Source organism: Cotesia glomerata, linkage group LG8 (assembly GCF_020080835.1).
Source record: "Cotesia glomerata isolate CgM1 linkage group LG8, MPM_Cglom_v2.3, whole genome shotgun sequence".
Lineage (NCBI taxonomy): Eukaryota > Metazoa > Arthropoda > Insecta > Hymenoptera > Braconidae > Cotesia > Cotesia glomerata.
This window is the reverse complement of record NC_058165.1, coordinates 7,074,863-7,099,150: the sequence shown is the minus strand read 5'-3', so window position 1 is coordinate 7,099,150 and position 24,288 is coordinate 7,074,863. Positions and strand designations below refer to the sequence as shown.

The window sequence follows — 24,288 nt, the reverse complement described above, 5'->3', positions numbered from 1 at the left end:
ACTACCATTGTAACAATCTCTTTTATCTAGACGCCTGGATAGCTGTGGAAGTATAAATGTATGATGTAGAAAAAAAAACACCATGGATTGGATAGAAGCGTATTATAGATATCAGTACGCGGTCGGTAGTACGCTTGAGTGTACTAAGTGTATTTAGATTTCATTTAAATAAAAATACCATACATAATTTACTTTACACTCACCGCTTAAGGCTCAATTTCAATCACGGTAGGACACTTGGACGTATGCTGTTTAAGAGATAACGATTTGTCGATTGTACTGCATGTGCAATACGTAATGTTTAACGACAGCCATTGGTCACGGATCGTGTGATACGAGTGTTTAATTTTATTTTTTAAACAATTACTGACGATATTTTTATGTCAACAATTATTTTGTTGTAAGTTATAACCATTTAAAGGTAATAAATTTAGTCGCTATTTTCATTTTATCATTATTTATAATTGTTAAATAATTATTATTTGAATATAAAAATATTTTATTAATTGTTTCAGAAGAAATAATAAATTTCTTGAATGAAAATACTTTAAAATTTATATTATACACAATTTTAATTTATAAATTTTTATTATAAATGTATCTTTATTAAAAATTGAAACATTTGATTAATTATTTTAGAAAAAAGTAATTAATTAAAAATTAATTTAAATTGCTCTTAATATAATTGTATTTTTGTAATTTTTATTTTTAAAAAAATTAAAATTTAGCCATAATTTATAGCTAAATTTGTCATTAAAGACAAATTTGGGAACTGGGGAAATAAAGGATAAAGGGGAGAGGAGGGACCTTACTCAGTAGGAATTTTTCGGTAACCGAAAAAATAATTCAGACAGCCCAGACCGGGACTCGAACCCGGATCATTTGGTTACGCGCCAAAGGCTCTACCAGTTAAGCTATCCGAGACATTGTCCGTAACTACCGTAACTACTAAATCGATTGTTTTAGAAGAAATATTAAATTTATTCAATACAAAATTCTAAATACCGTAAAAATTGTCTTCAATATAATTGTATCTTTTTAATTTTGATATTTTGAGCTATAGTTTCTCAAAAATATTTGTATACCTCACAACTTAATAAATTAAAAAAAAAAAAAAACGTCGTAAAAGTAGTAAATATCAAATATCTTTTCGGTATCTCAGAAAGTAGTTTTTATAAAAGCGCATCGGTGACAAAAAACTAAATTTTTCGAAAAAAATCTCCAAATTCAAACTCTATTGGTTCCCGCGTTTAAAATCTGACCTATAACCTTGCGCAGTCGCTCAATTGTAAGTACGCAATTCATGAACTGCTACACAACCGTTCAGTCGTGTCGTGATGAAGTCGTTGCCGCACTTTGAGCTTATTAATAGGCTATAGTTGATCGTATTCTCCAGTCAGTTCCTGTCAAATTTTAATCGTGTTAATTCCAGTTCACTAATTACTAATAATAATTATCAGTCGAAGTAAATTATTAATAAAATTTCTTACCATAAATGTAAAAATTGAAGTTTGTGTTCGTAACGATTAAAAAGTATCATCGCAAATCTCGAAAGTTCTAATTTTCAGTGCGCTAGTTTGTTGCAAGAGTTTTGTTTTTTTAGCAGCCGTCTTTTTTTTTTTTTTTTTTGACAACTGTCAATAATTATCTAGGTAGTTTAATTAATTTATTGTTGTCAATAATATGACAACAAAGTTAGCAGTCACTTGACCATTTTTTAATTTTTTTTAACAAACAAATTTGTTTTAAAAAATTATTTTTTAAAAATTGCATTTTTAATTTTTTAAAATTTTTACATGTCAATTTTTTTTTGCCATAATTAATTTGTTGAAAAAAAATCTTAAAATTATTTAATAAATGTGCTCAATTAATTTTCATGTCAATAATTAATAATTAATTAATAAAATAAAAAAAATCTTAAACACTTTAAAAATCATGACTGTGATGATAAACAGTTAGTTGTAGTTAATTCGTTATTATTTTTAAATTTTATTTTTAAGAAATTGCACAAAAAACAATTATGAACAATCTAAAGCATGTTTTTTTCTTGCAATTGAACAATCATTGAAAAATCGAAAAAAAATCTTTGGACGTCTGTTACAAACATTATTATAAATATAGGTTTTTTTTTTTTTAATTTTCACTATTTGATGTTTTTTGTTCTCCAAAAATATTCTTATTGATATGTAATTAAAAAAAAAAAAAAATTGTAATTCCAAGTCATAAATGTCGAACAATTTTGAAGTCCAAAAAAAATAGTTTCTATCTAAGTACACCAGCGACAAAAAATTTAATTGGTTGAAAGAAATTCCCGATTAAAATGCCATTGGTTCCCGTATTTTAAATCTGACCTATGATCTTGCGCAGTCTAGCTCGCTTTATTGTAAATACGCATTTCATGAATCACTTTACACCCGCCAGACGTGATTACGCCGTTGCCGCGCTTTTGGCTTAGTTAATAGTTCCCTGCGGTCAGTTGCTATCAAATTTCGGTCGTGTCATCTCCCGTTTGCTAATTAGTGGTTAGAGTCAGTAATTAATTAAATTCGTCCCGAATATTTATTTATGTAACAGTGTAATAAGTTCGCGTTTGTGTCTGTCAAAAAGTAGCGTTCCTAATCTCGTGTTCTGGTTTCCAGTTAAGGGGGTATTCTAGTGTAGAATTTTGAAAAAATCGAAATTTTTTTTTACCCCCCTAAGTGTTTTGTGTTGTGTTTTGTTTTTCAGCTACTACCTCTCTCTCATCACCACTGTCAATAATTATCTCGGTAATTTTAATATTTTATTGTTAATATTAATAATTAGTAACTAATAATTAGAAACTAATGTCAAGAATGTTTAAAACTGGAGATAGTGTTTTTTTTTTTTATTTCCCGTGACGACTAAAATCCAGCTCACGCACGTGGATCCGCTTACGCCAGATAAATATAGAAATCAAGTGACACATCTCCAACACCCACTTTAAATTATTATGTCGCTAATAATACTAACAAATATGTATTTTTTTGTTTTAGATGAAAAAAATCTACCGCAAGCTCTGATCATGAAAATCGTAGGTGAAGATTTTTTTTATTATTAAATTATTTTTTTACGTAAGAATCAACAGTTGACATTTTTTTGGAATTTTATCAAAAGACATTTAAAGATTTTTTTTTTTCTACATAAATCAATAAATTATTAGCGTGAAAACATTAAAAAAATTTCTAAAATAAACATTTTATTAAATTTATGAAAATTCAGTTATCCGACATCTAAAAATTTTTAGCATTTTTTTTATTAAAAAAAATGAAAAAAAGAAATAATTCATTTGTAAAAAACATAATAAACTACGAATGTAATTTAAAGAAATATTTTTTACTTCTAATTTAATGAATGAAAGAAAAACAAAAACGTCGGCTAACTTTAATATTATTTAAAATTTTCATGATTTTTGAGGGACAATTGATTATTTTTTAAAATTGTATAAAAAATAAATTCTAGCATTTAAAAAACTAGAGAAAATTTCTATATGTATAAATTATGAAAAACTATCAGTATAATTTTTTGAAATTGATTTTTTATAAATAATTTATTTGTTAATTAAATTAACAATTTCGTGAAATTTCCGCTAATTTTAGTGTCATTAAATTTTCTTTCAATAAGTTATAAAAAAAAAAAAAATCAGATGTTAAATAATTTCAATATTGTAAAAATAATTTAAAAAAAAAAAAATCATCGTATACAAAACAAAATATTAAAAAATAACTAAGAACGTGAATACAAATGATAATCGGATAAATTTTAATCAACAGCTTGCATCGGATCAAATTTAATAAAATAAAACTAGAGTGTGATGACTAAAAAATATCGACAGGAGCGAAGATAAATAATCAGCTAAGGAGCATTGAAGCCTGAGCTTATGCTAAATTAAATGATAGTGGAATGAATGCCAGAGCTTGGAGTCCAGGTAAGAAGTTAGAGGTAATAGTAATCGTAATAGTAATAGTAATTTTTAGTAACATAAAAATTGTTGGTTGTCCTGCAGTACAGTAACTACATATAAATGTATACATGTCGTCCGGAGGTTGTTATGCAGCAGACAGCACACACATAAACAGGAGACATGTGTGCAGAGATACCAGCATACAGAGCGGGTTAGGCTGGAATAGCTGGTGATATTGAGGTGGTACTAAAAAAGATAAGATAGAGAGTCTTATCTTCCTTGGATTACATTTAAGTTCACCTGCCTCTATCCTATCCTCTATATAGAGTAGAGGATTGAGTTTTGACTCGGTATGTATTTATTTAGACGTTGGTATTTATATATCTGTATATTTAATGTTTATAGGTGTAGGTATAGTGTTACATTATTATCGCGGTCTTTTATCAGTGACCTCTGCACCATGTGCTGTTAGAGTTTTATATCATTGGGCTCTGGACGCCGAGGTAACTAACGCACTCTCCAATGAAAACGCGATAACGCTATCGTGTATGCTCAATCACGATCATGCCTGGTATAATAATGTCTACATTGCTTATTACATTTTTTACCTTTTTATTTTTATTAACCTTTTATTGGGTTTTGTTTCTGCTTGTAAGGTTAGTCGCCAGGAATTTTGCTGTGGGTAGTCGAGAGTGTTAGGTTGTTAGCTCAATTTATTTATTTTTTTTCATTTTTTCTTTAAATTTTTAGTATACTGATTTGTTTATATGCAGTAAATTTTATCACTTGTTAATAAATATTTATTGAAAATTAATAAATTATTTATTAAATAAGATTTATTAACAGTTAATTAATTCTTTCATCAGTGTGTTGAAAAATAAACTTGATAATTTATTTAATGCACTAAATAAGATACAATATTTATATACATAATTGCACAAAATAGAACATTAGAAGAATAAGTAATATAACTCTTCAAAAATAGTTAGTACACAAGCAAACAAAAATAAGAAAAAAAAAAACAATTAGAATTCACCAAAATACAGGTTTAGGGCTTTTTTAAAAATTGTCTTAAGAAATGCAAAAGTTACTACCAGATTTGGAGGACTATTTCCTCTTAAGATACGTTCAATGAAGTCGAAGTATTATTTGCGAAGAAAAGACAGCGGACGATGAAGTGTACACTGATAAAAAAATTATCTTGACTCAAGAGCCAAAATCTTGAACCAAGAATACCATTTTAAAGAAAATTGTTTTCTTGAGTCAAGAGAATAAATTCTTGAAACAAGAAAATTTTCTTAGAACAAGAATAATTTCTTGACACAAGAATTTATTATCTTGACTCAAGAAAATCATTTTCTTCAAAATGGTATTCTTGGTTCAAGAGTTTGGCTCTTGAGTCAAGTCATTTTTTTTATCAGTGTAGAACGGGTTGTTTCTCGGCTATATGACATAGTTTGCATTAATAATATAAAATAAAAAGTAAAATTAATTGAATCAAAAAATTACTTCAGAAATCTCCGCTAGGTGGCTACTGTTCTTATAGTTGGAATTCTTAAATTTGGAGATTTAAGTTCATTAAAAATTTTTTAGATATCTACGGTTATAATTCCAGACAAAGTCTTTTATTTTGAATGTTCTGATAGAAGAATTTGTTACACAGAAAAAAAGTTTACTTGAGCCAAGAAAATATTTTTCTTCCTATTTATTTTCTTGAGCGAAAAAAAAATTGTTTTTTGGACACAAGAAATTTCACTTCTTCCAATAAAATTAATTCTCTTGCTTTAAGCAATACGTATCTTGATCCAAGAAAATTTATTTAACTCAAGAAAATCTTGTTATGAGAAAATTCAGCCTTTTGCTCCAAAAAATTTAGTTCTTGATAGAAGTAAAGTTTCTTGTCTTGAGAAAATTTCTTTCTTGCTCCAAAAAATTAAATATAAAGATAGAAGTAAATTTTCATTAATATTTTTATTGTTTGACATGTCAAATGGGGAGATCAAATAATATTGAATCATTTTATTTTATTCAATATGTATAACTGCATGTTAAAATAATATAAAATGGGTATCAAATATTCAAGAGAAAAATTTTCTCAAGGTGAGAAAATTTTTTTCTCAGCCGAAGTAGGTGGCGCTGCTTTCCTAAAGTATCTAAAAATCTTGATCAAATATAAAAATTTATTGTATCAAGTATTTATGATAATTTGAATTAAGAAAAAATAACTTCCATCAAGAATAGAATTTTAAGAAAAATTTTTACTTCGGCCAACACAACTTCGGTCTTCCTTCAGGCACTCGACAAATTTTCTTGACGTAAGAATTTTGTTCTCCAGTCAAGAAATTTTTTTTTCTATGTAATACTCAGTAAGCATTAATTATTGCTGATGAATATTTGTTAATTGTTAATGAACATTGTGTAGACTCTTGAATAAAAAGTATAAAAATTAAATTTTGACACTTTTTATAACTCCATAACTTCAACAGATAATTCTATTAGATCAAAACCATTAATTATTTTTTTATAAAAAAATAAAATTAATAATAAAAAAATTGTTGCAATAAGTAACAGAATTTTTTTAACGATGAAAGTAATTAGTGTATCGTGTCTTTATTATGAAACTTATGGCAGTATTTGTTTATGAATGATCTTTACATATTCTCAACAAAACACAGTGATTAAAAAAATTAATTAACTCTTAATAACTATATGTTAACCATCAATCAATGTATTTTTCTTAAAAACAAAAAAATATATTTATTTATAGTTGAAAAAAATTAATTTACATTTAATAATTGAACAAATTGTTGCCAAATAAATCTATTAACAGTCAATCAATTCTTCTATCTGTATAATTAATACTAATTATAAAAAAAAATTATTTTCTACTAGCAAAAAAATGAATAATTATTGAAATATCTTCTATAAGGTGTTTATTAACTCTCGATAAAAAAGTAAATATGAATATGAATAGTAATTATAATTGGTATTTTACAGTTCAGGTAAACAGTGTAATTAATTATGATATTTAATTCGATAATAACAACAGCAATGCAAGTAAGAAAAGTATAAATATATCCGCGATGACGTAGAAAAAAATCGGATAAAAATAAAACGGAAAGGTGAAAAGGTTGAGTAACTCTCTGGGTCGGTTTTTAAAAATCTAAAACAAAGGAAAATATTAAAAGTTTTAACTTAAAGTTAAACGTCAACTAAAAAACAATACAATAGTATATTTAATATTTTTTGGTTTTAATATTTTTCCGTGTTCGTGATCACGCTTTACTCGGTCTTCGGTCTTGGACGGGTCTCGGATCGGATCTTGGTCAGTACTCGAGCTCTCAGGTCCAGGTATACTATACATAACATAACAGAGACTGTTTTATAGTGAGTTTATACTTGATTCTCGGTCTTGGACGCGCGTCGCGCCCTCGGGACACGATCCTGATCCACTGAGTGTGTGTTTCATGTTCGTAGATTTGCATAATTCCAGTTTCCCCGCCCAACCGTTCAACTGATGCTCAATTATTAGCTGGAATTTAAGACGTGTTTAAGAAAATAGCTTTACTTGTTCTGCCGCTTTTTACGTCATTATACTTTTTTTCTTTATTTTTAGTCTCGACCTAAACCGATTGTTTAATAATTAAATTCTGAATTATTTTTTAATGGAGGGTAATTATTCTACAGATGAATTCATTTAGTTTTTGGTTTTTTTTTCCAAAAGTAAAATTCAATTATTTTTTTTTTTTTTTTTTAGGCAGATTTATTTATTAATCAAGCTGTTGAAGCCACTGTTATTTCGGAATTTGAAGGAAATTTTGTTATAATATGTTTTATTTTGTCAAATTATGCCGAAAAATAGCATTGGCTCAAAAGTTCATTAATGTATTTATGTATGTATAATGCGTCATATCGGTAGAATTGAAGTTCTCAATCTTTATGAAATTTTGTGGGCTCATTCTGTGGATCAATACTAAGATCAAGTTTAAAGATGAGCAAAATCGGCCGGTTAGTTTACGAGATGTGGGTGTTCGAAAATTTTTTTTATTTTTAAAAAATTTTGAATTTCGTATATTTTATAGAAATAATTTTCCAGGTGTAAAATATAGATAAAATCTATTAAATTTATCTCAAACTTCATTTAATTATCTTCAATTTAAGCTATTATTCGTCTAGTTTTGATGATTTTTTTAATTAATTCCGTGATTTTGAAAATTTGAAAAAATTTTTAAGCTGTAAGTTTGCTGAAATCTATTAAATTTATTGTTATATGTCAGATCTAATTTATTAAATAATGAAGTAAATTCAAGTTCTATAGATTATATCATTTTTATGTTGATTTATTATTCATTTAATTCAATTAAATGAATAATAAATCAACATGAAAATCAGATGATCTACAGAACCTGAATTTACTTCATTATGTATCAAATTTATTCTAAAGTTCACATGAGTATCTTCAATTTAAGCTATTATTCGTCGACTTTTGATACTTTTTTCAATTTATTTTGTAGTTGGGAAAATTAAAAGAACGTCAAGAATAAATTAATTTTTAGCTTTTATCATCAAATGACTTTCATCTGTTACAAATCCTATTTGTGGGTGTTTGAAAATTTTTTTCATTTTTGAAAAATTTTTAATTTTGTCAATTCTATTGAAATAATATTTTTCCCATCAAAGATAGTTTAAATATTTTGACTTTATCCCAACGTTTACTTAACTATCATTAATTTCAGCTATTTTTTGTCTACTTTTGATGATTTTATTAATTTATTTCGTGACTTGAAAAATTCATCAATAAACATTTTTTTTAGCTTTTATCGTCTTACAATTTGTTAGCTGTATGAGATAACTAAAATCTATTAAATTAATCGTCAAATTTATTCAATCATCATTAATTTGAGCTATAATTCGTGTACTTTTTAACTTTTGTTTAAATTTCTTCAATATCTTTGAAAATTTGAAAAATTGTTAATAGACGTATTTTGTCACTTACTATTAATTATTCTATATTCATTTAATAAATCTACCTATTCATATCGGGCTTGGCCGAATAGCGCTTTTTTTAAACGTCCCTTTTTATCCGCAACTTTAATCGCGTTTTATAATAACGTAGGTCAATAAATATAAAAAAAATTTTTTTTTCTGGTAACCTATCACCATGACAATCATTCAAACTAATTAGGGTTATTTTTGACGATGAGATATCTTGATTTATAAATTGTCTTCAGTCTTGTTCAATACCCGTTCATTGAAAATTTATCTGATCACAACTCATTCTCTATTCCAGGTTTTAATATGCCGGAAAAAAATATTCTGAATGACGTTCCGATGATTGATTGAATGTAATCAGATAAAGTGGTTCATATTTATGTTCATTTTTTTTTTTTAATATATAATTTAAAGTACTAAGACCCTTATGGAAATGTATACTATAATCTTAAGAGCAATCAAAGTGTCGATCCATCATTTAATTAACAGGTCGTATATAGCTTGATGGAGGGCCGTTTAGAGAAAAATATTTTTATTTTAAGCAATTGTTTTTAGCCGTTTTATTCGATGGATTTATACATCTGGTACTATCACTTGAGCAAAATAAAACGACAGATGTTTAGCGTAAACTCAACGGGAAATGTAACAGAATCATGAGGTCAAGTTTCTCATCTTAAAGCCAACTGTTGTTATGTTCTATTGCGATAAACTTATAGTTCTACTGTAAAGTTACAATTATCTATTTTTTTTTAGGAATTATGATTTTTTTAATTCTTGATGAATTCTTCAGATCTAAAATAGAAAAAAAGTGTTTGGAAAATTCAAAAGGGCTTATTTGATTTTCAATAATCAATGTATTAAATTGCTGATTGGTAGAGTAATTATAATAGTAGATAAATTTTCGAAAATTGGGAATTTAATATTGATGTTTAAATTACATGTTTGATGGTATGCAAATTTTTAATCACAATGTACATATTTAGGAAACTTTTGAAGGAAACTTTGAAAATATTATTGCTATAACAGGATCAATCATCAATCATTTAATGGGTAAATGTTACAGAATCAATCTTATAGAACCAACAAATTATTCAAAACTAAAAAAAAAAAATGTACTTGATTCAAGAGAAAAATTCTTGAACCAAGAAAATAATTTTGAGGAGTTTCGTTGTCTTGAATAAAGATAAAAAATTCTTGAATCAAGTAAAATTTACTTAAACCACTAAACCTAGAAGAATTTCTTAGTTGAAGAATTTTTCTATTCAAATCAAGAAAAGGAAGTTCTTCAAAATTATTTACTTGATTCAAGTAATTTTTTTTTTCTGTGCGTCAAAAATTTTTTTATTCTCTTAATTATTTAGATAATAAATTGACTATCGCCAAAAAAAAATATAAAACCGAGAAAAGAGATAAACTCAGACTATGACCATTCTAATGGTACTAAATTTAAGTATAGAAACTCTTTTTATAATAAATATTTGTCCGTAATAAAATTGACATGAAAATAAGAACATTTTATTTAGCTTAAAATTTTCATCTATTCATAACAACTCGAAAAATTATTATAATAAATTAACTATCGTAGAAAAGTAATGAAATTTTTAAAAGCTTCTAATTCAGGTCAAGATCTATCTAATGATACTAAATTTAACTAAAAAACCCATTTTATTACATAAATACATCAAAGACAAAATTTAACTCATACGTCAGCGCACCCGCTTTGCTCGTTTCGCCAATCTTTTCATAGCTAAAAGCCCCATCTACTGTTACATGGTTAAATAGCGTTGCACTTATTTTATAGAAATAATTTTTAACTTTCCTATCAAAAACAATAAAAAAATTTTTTTGTATAAATTCACTGGAGACGAATTTTTCCTCATTCTTTTAATTATATGGATTAATATTTGACATGTACTGTCATTGACATGAACAAAATAAAATAAATAATAAAAAAAATTTTATTTATCGCAGAACTATAATCGGAAAAGTTATCATAATAAATTAAGTATCTAGAAAAATCATATTTAATATTTAAAAGACACAAATTCAAATCAAAACTTTTTCACTGACTAAATTTAACCCGAAAAAAATTCATTTCATCACATATAAATACACCGAAGATGGAATTTTCTTTCTTATCTTAATTATAAAACTTCAGGTTGGATTTTTGAAAAACTACACTAAAAAAAAAAATTAGTAAAACGGTTCACCCTAAAGGCCATCCCTGCAACTTCCCGCTCCATACCTGGGCGCTTAAAATTGTACTTATGACGTTTTTGAGATTTTTGAGCTCAAAATATGATTTATGTGATATTTTGAGCTCGCTGAGCTCAAAGAGATAGTATTTCTATGCATTTGAGTTCTTCGAGCTCAAAAGTCTGATAGAAGTTTCATAGAACACTATTTTGGGAATTTTCCAACCGCAATAACTTTTGAATGGATCAACCAATTTTCACGCGGTTGGCAGCATTCAACGCAGTTTTATTAGCTTCATAAAAAATTTTCCGGTTTGAATTGATCGAACCAAAAATTCCGGAGTAATTCCGAAAAAACACTTTTTTCGGTTTTCTTTCGTTCACGATATCTCTCGAACGAATCAACCGATGTTGACCAGGTTGGTAGCGATCAACGTGGTTTTTTATTGTCTAGAGCTGATTAGTTTTTGGAATCGATCGGTAGAGCCGTTTAAAAGTTATCAAAAAAAACCACATTTGAAAAAATTTTTTTTCTTAGTTTTCTTAAGATTTCTCAAAATCTACTGATCTGAATCGGTCCAAATTATACTCAAAATCTAAGTTTGGCCAAGCTCTTTCAAATGGCACCAACCGCGATAAAATCGAATGAGCCGTTCAAAAGTTATAAGCGGTTCACATACTTTCACACACACACACACACACACACACACACACACACACACACACACACACACACACATACAGACACCGTGACAACCTCGCGGGGATAGTCAGGGAAGCTTCCTGTGACCTTCAAACGTCGAGATCTGATGAAAACTCGATTTTTGCAAAACGGGGTGAAAACAATAACTTCCCGATTTTTGAAAATCTTCGATTTTCTTACAATGATAAAAGGATTTCTTAGTATTTAAGAAGATTTCTTTGTATTTAAGAAATCATCCACAGATTCGGTAGAATCTGGCGCCAAGTTCCGTTCAAATCCGTTGTAAACGGAGCGCCAGACTACCGACTATGTTTACTGTAAGCAGAACGGTTTTTTGAGGTTGCGAAATTTTATTTAATTCTACGGTACTTTTTTTTACCCAATTCGTTTATCATAACAGTGATTCATAATTTATTTCACCGTATTAATTAATTATATTCACTTATAACAATTTATTTACTTTAAATTATTAAATTTTATCATCACATACTATAGCTCGCTCAGAAATTTCGATCCAGACTTTTTTTTGATGGAGAAAGGTCAGCGCCACAGACTAGATAAAATAAAAATGTGTAGTAATCCTCCTATAGATACGCAACTACAGTTAAAAAAAGTAATTCACAGCTTACATTTACGGCCGCCAGGATGCACTGGAATTATATCTACATAAGCTATAGCTTCAAGGGGATAGTTTGCAGTAAAAAATGCTGCCAACGCGAGATTTAAGTTGGTACCAATTGTAAATTTTCATTATAATTACAAAAAATACTAAAATCGAACAAAACAGTTTCACTGTAAAAAATCGCGCCAAGTCCACGTTCATGCAAGACTATTAGGAAAAAAATTTTTTCTTTACAGATACAAAATACAAAATAAAAATCTAAAATAACCGATATGATTGTTTATGATTTTCGGAATTAAATCTTATTGTAAAATTTAAAATTAAAAAAAAATTTTAGAACGTACGTGGTGTGCATCATTATTGCATTTCAATTTTTAAAGTCTAATAAATAGATTTTACGAATTTCATTAAAAAGTAAAATATTTTTGCAACCACGGATACTAAATTCGTTCTAAAATTTTTATTTGATATGTAAGTTTACGATAAGATTTTTTTTAATTTCCGAAAATCATAAACAATCATATCGGTTACTTAGATTTTTTAATTTTTTTATTTTGTATCTTTTTGTAAAGAAAAAAAAATTTTTTTTTTCCTAATAGTCTTATGAACGTGGACTTGGCGCGATTTTTTTACAGTGAAACTGTTTTTGTTCGGATTTCTTAAACATCATTTTTTAGTATTTAAAAAATATTTCTTAATATTTAAGAAATATTTCGTAGTGTTTAAAAAATATATATATTTCTTAGTATTTAAGAAATATTTCTTAAATACAAAGAAATATTTTTTAAATACTAAGAAATGATGTTTAAGAAATGATTTCTTAAATACAAAGAAATCTTCTTAAATGTTAAGAAATCCTTCTATCAGTGTAGCGGGAAGTTAAAAATGAAATTGAATCAAGAGAAAAATTCTTCAATCAAGAAACGAATTTTTAAGAGTTTCATTGTCTTGAATCAAATAAAATTTACTTAAACAAAGAAAAATTTAAGAATTTTTCTACTCAAATCAAGAAAATAAAGTTCTTCAGAATTACTTACTTGATTCAGGTAAATTTTTTTCTGTGTTTAAATACAATTAAATAAAAAATTTTATCAGCACTAATTTACTCATTAAAAATAAAAACCACGCCTCTAAAATTTTCTTGAAAAAAAAAAATAAGGATACAACCCAAAATTAGATTCGTCGAAACAAGTGTAATTTAGTAATAATCATTAAAAAAATGAAAATACCTCCCCAGTAGGGATTAATTCGTATAATCAACGTAAATAAACTCATTAAAAAGTAAATTATACGTAGAATGTTATCCCGAGTGAAATGAGCAGAGAAATAACAAATCAATTGGTATAATATGTATATGATTGTGATCAGGTATCTGGTGGTCGGTAGTCAGTAGTTAGAAGCTGGTAGCCGGTGAAATAAAATGTTGTTTAATAAATATATTTTAATGACGAGTATAATGACAAGTGTCTAGCGTGTAAGACCACCAGTGAGTACGTCCAGTCCGAATTAAGTCGAATGAATACGATAAACACGTACGTGTGTATTGTATATATTTATAGACCGTCCTAGGAGATTGCGAAAATAAACATTAATTATTGTAATTACTTAGTGAGTTGTTGATCCTCTTTATAGTCCAGAGTCCTGAGTTCTGAGTCCTCTGGTTGCTGCTCGTGTATTGAGAATGCAACTTGCATGAGAACAGAAAGAATAAATAAATTTAAAAGGAAGTACCATCTCTTCTCTCTTTTCTTCAACTGATTCAAATTGGTCCCAGCAAAGACTTTGACGTGATCGTCTTTGTATCCGTTTTAATTGCTAAGTCTCATTCGATTCCTTCATTAACGATCTGGTTACTCGCATGTGACTCTTATACACGCATGGGAGCTTTAGTATTTAAATGGCTTATCCGCGTTTTATTTTTATTTTTTGCTGGAAGTTGGTACCCTCAAAAAAATAAAAAGTTAAAAAAAAGGATCCCACAGTGACCGAAGTGAATGGATTTTATTGTTTTATTTTATTTGGTTTGTTGAATCTTGAATGAAACTATTTCACGTTGGAATAAAATAGCAGGGGGTTTTAATTAACATCAACATATATACGCAATATAAAAGGGAGTCATTACAATTTTAAATAAAAATAAGTTTTAGTCTCCTGGTAGCATCCGTAAATTAATATGCCACATTCCCATCGAATAAATTATGGGAGTAGTCATTGATCTTTAATCTGCGTCGAGAGTTCTGTTCCTGGGTACGGTGAAATGAAGCTCTCTGGTTTAGAAGTCAACCGAGCCTCAGGCTCATTCCACTCCCAGGCTCTGATAACGCTGATTTTAAATTTGAATATAATTATTTTATTTGGGAATTCATTATTGCTGCACGCAAACTTTTCGGATTTTCGTTTTTTGTTGAGGCCGTTTTTTAGTACAATTTTTATTTTTAGTTAAAATTTTGCAAGAATTTTATTTTATTTTAAAATTTGTAATTAAAAAAAAACATTTCAAGTGGAACTGAAATTTTAAAAAAAATTTTAATTAATAAATTTGAAACGAAAGTGGATAGAGAAGTCTAAGGAAAAATTTTTTTGTAGCCGTTCGTCTAATTAGAATTAACCCCGTATAAGTGCAAAAATAAATGTATGTATGTTTTGGGAATAATTTAGTAGTTGAGTTGTCAACTTGTTACTCCCAACTCATTTTTACTCTGAATAATGATATTTTAAAATAATTTCTATCAGTTAAACAAATTTTGTAATTTTTGGGAAAAATTAGATTCTTACTTTTGAAATAAAATTCAGAAAATTTTATCTAAAGTAAAGTTCTGAAATTGCTTTTTCTTTTTAATTAAGAAAATAAGGAAAATTTTGTGACGCGGTTCTTTATTATAAAATAGACTTCGATAGTTAAATTTGTTACTTTCAGAAATTTCGAAACCTAAATCTGCGTCTTTTTCATAGTTTTATATTTTTTTCGACGATAGATGATGAATCAATTGGTAATTGACCCTGTGATAGCAATATTATTTTTTTAATTCATTTTAAAAGAACCCAAACAATATATTTTGTTATTGATAATATCGAAAAATCATTAAGCTAAAGTTGTTTTTCTTTTTATAATTCTTTACTCTCGGCAGTCACATAGTTTTTGTTATTGTTATTATCTAAAACAATATAATTCAAATGATTTCTCTTTGATGTTACAACAATGTAATAAATATAAAATTTAAACAAATCATTATCTTCCATTTTTTTTCAAACCCGCAGTTTTTTGCGTATTTTCGCGGCTTGATATTTTCAAGTCATTTAAGACATGTAGGAGTTTATTTTAAAGGAAATTTTGAGCCCGATAAGCTTATTTCATTCAAAATCTATTATTATTATTAGCAGCATGAAAATTTTTAGGAAATTAAAATTTTATAATAATTTTTTCTATAAAAATTTTCTTAAACCATTTAAAAATTGAATAATAATAATAAAAGAAAAATAATAGTATGACGCCGATTTTAGTATGACGCAAATCAGTTTATAAAATCAAGCGAGTATATTTCTAGTTAGCAAACACTAGGAATAGTTTAGTTATAGTTTATGTAAAGAGGTCATCCAGTCACATAATATGTAGCGTTAATGTTTTTAGTTCAGGTCACTTTTCATGCGTAATAATATATATCACACATTTTACCATCACCCACACTGCACCATGACTTTTAGTTTTTTTTAATCTTTACCAGTACAAGTTGGCTCCTTTCCAACAAAACTAATGCAAATATATAAATCTTTGGTTTACGATTGACCCGTTCAGTTATTATTATAGTTACCAGCGGTATTCAAAATAGAAAATTTCATTTTATTTATAAAATCTCAATGAAAGTATAAATATTTAATTGAAATGTTAAGTAACATTCTAACCGTTAGAGAGAAAAAAAACTTCGATTGAATACCAGCAAGCTTATTAACTCTCAACCTCGGCGTAATAAGAAATAAGATGATAATGTTTTAATATAATAGTAGAATAGTAGGCGGTTATTGAGCTGATCGGTCATACCTTCAGCTGCATCGCATTTGAATCTTATGTTGTGTTATGTTTAGTTGGATTCAACGCCGTTAAACTTTAGAATTTTATTTCTGCGTGGGTGGGTGTTGGGTAGAAAACAGCTCGGTTGGCAGAACGCCAGGATTATCATCGTGTAGGAGGCTGACTAGGCCGATAGAGTGACCTCAGCCTCTGACCTCTCTTAAAATAGCTCGAAAATATTTCTGGTTTTTAACCGAAATGTTTCTTTTTCTCTGTTTTAAAGTCTAAAATTTATTACTTTAGATTGTTGGACTTTTTATTTTATTTATTGCTTGAGTGTAGAAAAAATTATTGTACTAATTATAAAAGATGACAAAATTTTAACGTGATAATTTTTTGAATCTTTCGACAGCAAAACACTAAAAAAATACTTGATTCACAAAAATAGTTTAAAAATTAGTTTAAGAATTTGTGGAATTTTTTGTCGGTATAATAATTAAGACACCATCGTTAAGGATTGGGACGGGAGCCTGAAAATAACTATTGGGATTGAAAATTAGTTATTTTGTGATAAAAGCGACACAGGCTGGGCTACATCTACTTTTGGGCGCCAATTTAGGTAGCAATCACCAAGATCTGAATCGAAAGAGTTTTTAACGTTAAAGTCATCGTTTAATATTAAGCTTTGGGTAGGGGAGAAGGGGGTCAATTGAACCACGGGGCAATTGAACCATTCGACTTAAAAAATCGAAAAAATCGAAAAAACGCTTCATGCTCTTAGAATTAGATTCTAATATGTTAAACTTGGATATGATCAAAATTTGAAATCATTGCGATTAATAAATTTTGAAAAATCGAGATTTTCTTATTTTTAGGCATGTAAACTTTTTTTTTCGGATGGTGACAAATTGTTTAATAATATTTCAATTTTTGAATTAATTGATAAAGTTTGAATTGTAGTAGTTGTATATACTCATACTTTATAATCCTCAATTTTGTTTATAGTGATATAATAGTTTATTTATTTATTATTTGCTATTAATTGTTTTAAAATTATATGGGGTCAATTAAACCAGCAGTTCCGGGGACGATTGAACCATACGGAGAAGCATGGGACATGCGCGCGCATCTTGACTCTACGTGAAAAATACTCAGAGAAATAACCTAACAATTTGATGAACTGAATTTATAATGAAAATTATTTTTAAATTGATTTTTAATTTATTTAATATAATATCTGTGCATTAAAAATGTGCAACAGTAATATTAGCAAGTTACAATTAATATATTATTTATTAAAAGTTCGGGTTTGAGTTTTAAATATTATTGGTTCAATTGATCCCAAGCAGTGGTTCAATTGCCCTCGAGCAAGGGTCAATTGAACCATTTGGCACGTTTGGATAAATTAATAATTTTTAAAAATTCACGTTGTTTATTGACTAATTTATGTATTGATAATAATAGTAAACTTAATAAACTACTATTCCAAGAAAAAAAAAATTATTATTTAGTTTTAATTCGAATAGTAAAAAATTACTAACCTTTTGTTGGTTCAATTGACCCCCTTCTTCCCTACTTGTAATTACGCAAAAAAAAAAAAAAAAAATTAGGTTCAAGAGAAATATCGAGAAAATTTGAATCTTGCTTCGAGAAATGCACGAAGAATAAGTGATTTAAGATACTCAAGATAAAGATTCATATTTAATAAGCTTAAATAATTTTTTTTGTTGAAGCGTCGTAGTAGGCCGACGCGTGCATGCGCTGAGTCACGTATTTTTTCCGTATTTTCACCGCTAATTTAACGTTATTAATATTTGTGCTACAATTTGGGGAGGCAAGACATTTTTTATCGGAAATTGTCTACTCTCTTTAGATCTTTTTTCAAATTCTTGATATTTGCAAAAAACAGACTTCCCCCTTTTTTTTTTTAACTAATTTATTTATAACTTTTTACCTAATTTTTTGCGCGACATAGGACAAACCGTAAAACATATCTACATAAAATTCCGTATCTAATGACACTTCGATCGTAATTTTAAGTGCTGTCCTTGATTTAATCGTACTTTTTGCTCTTGTCGACTAGACTAAATGGCGAATTTAAAGAAAAAATTTTTGAATCGAAATATAAGATTTTCTTTCAAAATAATTCTGTTCTTGAATAAAGAGTATCTTTTTTGAATTAAAAAGTTTTTATCCGTAAATGAAACAAAATGGAAGTATCGTAAAATAATGCAATATCTTTAAAACACTGAAAATTGTAAAATTTTATTAAATTATTACAAAATTAGACTCAAAATTTATAATAAGATGTTTTAAAAATATTTCAAATTTGTTTTTTTATAAATTACATTTAATTAAAAAATTTTTTTCAACTTCCCAAAAAAAAAGTTTATGAAAAATTCGTAAGTACTAACTCTACTTATAGTATAATATACAAACTTTAAAAAAAAAAAAAAAAACAATTCTGATAGCATGAAGAAGTATTCTACATAAATGTGTAATATTGTGCATAGCAGAAAAAATTCTTGAGTAAAATTAACTGAATCCAAGAATGACTTCTTAGATTAAAAATTTTTCTACTTGATTCTTAAAAATTCTCCTCTTGAAGTTAATCAACTTAATTTTCTCATCAGCTTAAAAAAATTTCTGATACGATTTTTCGAACTAGGCCATTATAAATAATCGCACATTTAAAATCTAAAAAACAATAATTACATCGATAAAATATCGTGCATTAAATAATAAAAAAGTGTAATAATCCATAATGCCATTTATTAATACCAAAAAAGTAAAAAAAAAAAGAAGCCAAGAACAGATAAAAGAACCGTAGGATGTTTTTGATCTTCCATATACCCGGGAGCAAATGGTAAGGAATTATGATGTGGGCCGAGATATTGCAGCGTGGATATGGTTATACGAGTATAGGTAGTATGTAGTTCCATTAAGATGCAAATGCACTAATAATTCCGCGAGGTAGAGGCTGAGGCTGAAGCAGTGGCCGGGTCGCTAGCTTGTCGCCCAGTAGAGCCTCGTGCGGCAATTCACGTTATTTAATATTTAAAATTTTTATTTAAATATAAAACATAAACATTATAAACTTTTTTCGACGTCCTCTTTTCTATAGGTTGACTCTATATCTGTCCGGTGATCGGAATCGAGCAACGCCCGTTTTCCAATTCCCGCTTCGGCGCCTACGCCATGAATTAATTATTGTCCGTCGATTTAATTGCCATTCGCACCAGCATCCAGTTCAGGTCCAGTCTCCAGTCTCCAGTGTTTACTGTTCGGAGCAGTGTCCTCATCGATTTACATCGTAAAAGCTCACTACATTCGCGACATATCGCGTGCGTCGTATCTAAACGTAACGTTACCTGCCTACCTTGTCTCCTTATTTCTAGTCACTCCGGACCGAGACACTTTAGCACCGCCATAGTAATTGAGGCTTCGGTACCAGACACTCCAACTCCTGATGAGCTCCCATCTCCACATAAACTAATTCGACTTGCCTCGCTATCTAGTTTATTTATCTTAAGATCTGATCTGACAATATTTAGTTAGTATTTTCCTGATTTTATTGGACTTCAAATTTATGTTGAGTCATACGCACTTAGATGGCCGAAAAAAAAGGATTTTTTCTAAAGAAGCTTTTCAGTAGATTACAAAAAAATCAGTTTTTCATTGTTTTCTGACTAAAATTAAACCAGAGTTATCAATTGTAATAACAAAATCCTAAAAATATGGATTAAGGTAGTTCCTCCATCCAACCAATTTTTGACAGATTTTGTTAATTTTTTATTGATGGCTTAAGATTAACGTTTAATCATAAATCTCGAAGTTTTAGATTTTTTTTTCGTTTAGATAGCAAGATATTTAATAACAAAATTCGCTATTTTCAGGCTTACACGGAAAAAAAAATTTCGTTCTGGTAACGTAACTGTAGAGTTACTACAACTATACACAGTTTACTGTTCGTTGTAATGTTATAGTAACAAAATGTTATTTAGTTCTGATAACTCAATGTTGTTGAGCTCTCAGAGCTCTACGGGATTGTTCTCAGAGCCAAACGGTATAGTTGAGAGCGCTCTATACGTTGCGCAGTAGTAGAGTGCGCTGACATATTTCATAACCTTCTAAAATGCCAAACATAATTATTTTGTTACTAATCTATATTATTAAAAATATATGAGGACAATTAAGTTCCCAATTTATTTATTTAAGGAAATAGGTTTTTTTTTTGTCAAATTGAATTTCGTTAGAACAGTTTTGTATTTATGGTTTTTCAAGGTTAATTTGCAGTGACTATTAATTTAATTTATTAGTTGAATATATTGTGATAAGTGATAAGTTATCGGAATACATTAAAAAGACCCAATTTAACACAAAATAAAATTTGTTTTCGTTTATTTATCTTTTCTCGTGCATATACGGTAATGATTTTATGTCCAATATTTATTGATATAATTAAGAAAATAAGATAATTTTGTGACGACCATATTTTTATTTTACAAATAATTTTTATTTGTAATATAAGTTCTATTATTATTTTATTTCTATTATAATACTATTCTTATTTGTCATATACAATTATTGTTGGCAATATAAATTCATTCTGCTGCATGTATTTATTAAATTATCAATCGGAGTAATTCCGAAAAAAACACTTTTTTCGGTTTTCTTTCGTCAACGATAATTCACGAACGAATCAACCGATTTTGACCGGACTGGCGGCGATCGACGTGGTTTTTTGATTTCAAGAGCTGATCAGTTTTTGGAATTGATCGGTGAAGCTGTTTAAAAGTTATTCCAAAAAAACCACATTTGAAAAAGATTTTTTTTTGTAGTTTTTTTGCGATTTCTCAAAATCTACTGGTCCGAATCGTTCTAAAGTATAGTAAAAATCTAAGTTTGGTCAAGCCCTTTCGAAAGGCCCCAACCGCGATCAAATCGGTCAAGCCGTTCAAAAGTTATGAGAGGTTTACATACATCCACACACACACACACACACACACACACACACACACACACACACACACACACACACACACACACACACACACACACACACACACACACACACACACACACACACACACACACACACACACACACACACACACACACACATATACAGACATATAGACACCATCGTGGGAATAGTCAGGGAAGCTTTCTAGGACCTCGAAACGTCGAGATTCGATGAAAACTCGATTTTCGTAAAACGGGGTGAAAACAATAACTTCCCGATTTTTGAAAATCTTCGATTTTCTTAGCGGGAAGTTAAAAAAATCGATTATTTGAAAATTCTGACTATCGCTAACCCCTTAAATATCAAACTGAGCTTGTCGAAACGCCTAATAGTGTTATACTCAATCAATTACTATCGTAATTGATATGGTCCTTGATACCACGGTGGCTTTTAAGAATCACGTTATGGAACAATTAAAGAAAATTCAGCTTATTTTCTATATTGTTGCAAAACAATAAAAAAATATTATTTTGTAGATATTAAATAAAAATATGTAAGTTTATTATATTTCAGAAGTTCCATTAAAAGATTAATGAGAAAAAAAAATTTTTAAAGGTCGCTTAAGGTTTTTAAAAGTTCATATCAAAAATATTGATTTTTTTGCTTTTGATATTTTTTATCGTCAGTCTATTGATTAGTAGATTAAAAATGATGTACATTCTAAAAATTAAAAGTCGAAATTTTTATTTATAGAAATCGCTTAAGATTTTTAAAACTTTCTTCAGATTCCGGATAAATATTTTGAAATTAACAATACATTAGTAATTATTGTGTCGCCAGACTTTTATTTATTTCTTTGGTGTTTAATTTATATTGGTTAGTTTATCAATTTAATAGAAACAAAATTTAAAGTTTGTTGATGCTAATATTAACAAGTTAAGAAAAAACATTTTGAGTATTGTACTTTGAAAGTGTAAAAAATCTTGAGCGAGCTCTCAAACAATTTTTCGTCGAGCTAATTTTTGTCGTAGGCTTTTAAAATATTATAAAGTAACATATTTTCATAATCTATTCAAAGATTAAAAATAGTAGGGTTTTTTGCTCTGCTCTAATATATATACTTTGTCAAGATTTTTCTGGAAGCAAGAGCCGTAAGCCATCTATCGGCGAAACCAAAAACTAATCTCTGAAAAATGTTTTTTTTTGCGCTAAATTACTTAGTATAATTATGGTAGAGGATTTTGGTATTAATAAGTTTTTTTTTGTTTAACAATTGATTTTTTTAGCTGTTGCAGAATATCTCCAAATTGATGCAAGAATTAATTTTTAAACATCCAAGTACTTATAACTCCTTAATGGCCCCTAAAAACTTGCAAAAAGAACAAAATCATGAAATGTGAATAAAATTTAATCACAACTCCAATTGACTCTCAGAGATTGGGTCTCCTTAGGAGGTCATTAGTTGAATTATTCATGAAAATTTCAAAACTCGGTATCACAACGCACTGATTTTCTCATAGCTCGAGCGCATATACTTCAAGTTGTATGAATACATAAATCTAAATTAAAATCTAAAATATACAAAATAAGTGCGTAATATTGTTGAACAAAATAAACTGACACTCGCTGACACACGTCAAAATGTCAAATGATCACGCCTGGCTGACCAAACCTGCCTATAACTCTTTCACCCGTTTATTTACATACTTATGTGCGTATAACGAGTACTATCACTGAGTTCACGTTCTCTATTTCCCTGCATATTTATAAATTGCGCAACCAAACTTTAGATTTATTGAAGTTATTAAAAATGAAATTTTAATCTCCATAAATTTTATATTTTACAAAATTTTCGTAAAGTTAACCGTTCAAAAGTTAGTGTCGTTTAAAAGAATCAAAAAATTTTTCTCAACCTAAGGTTAAACTTTTAATTCCAATATCTTTAAAAAAATAATATTTCCTTAAAAATACAAAGTAAATATTCATTATTGGAGTTTTTGAAAAGAGAATTTAATTTTCTACAAATTTTGTTTTTTATAAAATTTTCCTAAGCTCAACCGTTTGAAAGTTATAGTAAAAAAAAAGCTATAAATTTTTTTAAAACTGAGTTTTTAATTTTTTAATTTTCTGATTAATAAATTATGGAAAATTTAATTTTTTTTTCTAACGAGATATGATCTATGTTAATTCCTGATACTTAAGATATGAAATTTTTTCGGAAAAATACGATAGTAGCAACAAATTAAAAAGTTTAAAAAATAATGAAGTGCATCAGAAACTAGTGGCGTAAATCAAGCAGCCGACGACTGATTTCCAGTGTGTGGTAGCCAACCCACGCCTGCATTATATCAGCCAGTCGGCATATTTATTGCCCCGAGGCGCTTAGATTGGAACAAATGCCTCATTCCTGATGTCTCACACCACATGAGATCTTCAGTACGCTCACTCTGCTTCTTATTACCCCTCACTTATTTTCTTATTACTCCACTTTGCCCTCGTACGTCACTCTTACGCATGTATTAGCAATCTGCTTACATATCTATTTATTTTTTCGATACGAGAACCAGATTCTGAAAAAAATAACCCCTTTATTAATTTATGCGGCCGGTTTATTAAAGACCTATCTAATTAATTATATTGAATCGTTCAATATAATTATCTCTTTAAGTATTTATTATTCATCAGACCACAGCTCGAGGGCTTTCTGATACATTTTAATTGCGATTAATAAATTGTTCTATAAATTTTTCTATCAAAACTTTCAATTAGAACCAAAATTTCCCACCATTCGTAAATATTTAACGGTTAATTTGTAGATCATTTTTATAGTGATATTGTACCTTTTAATTAGAATTAGAATTTAAAATTCTATTTTAATCATA

The 24,288-nt window shown here is 28.2% G+C and overlaps 1 long non-coding RNA gene across 5 annotated transcripts in view; it reads left to right on the top strand.

The window, feature by feature from the left end:
* The first annotated feature begins 271 nt into the window (after positions 1-271).
* The window catches only part of LOC123270232, a 36,021-nt gene continuing 12,004 nt past the window's right edge, over positions 272-24,288 (top strand). Inside the window, exons 1-4 of one of the 5 annotated variants that reach the window (XR_006510540.1) lie at positions 2,717-2,768; positions 3,015-3,052; positions 3,792-3,946; positions 4,025-4,272. This is a non-coding gene — a long non-coding RNA (uncharacterized LOC123270232). Of the gene's footprint in view, positions 422-1,634; positions 1,653-2,696; positions 2,769-3,014; positions 3,057-3,791; positions 3,947-4,024; positions 4,273-24,288 lie in introns of those variants that run through there. The other 4 variants (XR_006510539.1, XR_006510538.1, XR_006510541.1 and 1 more) reach the window with 4 other exon arrangements.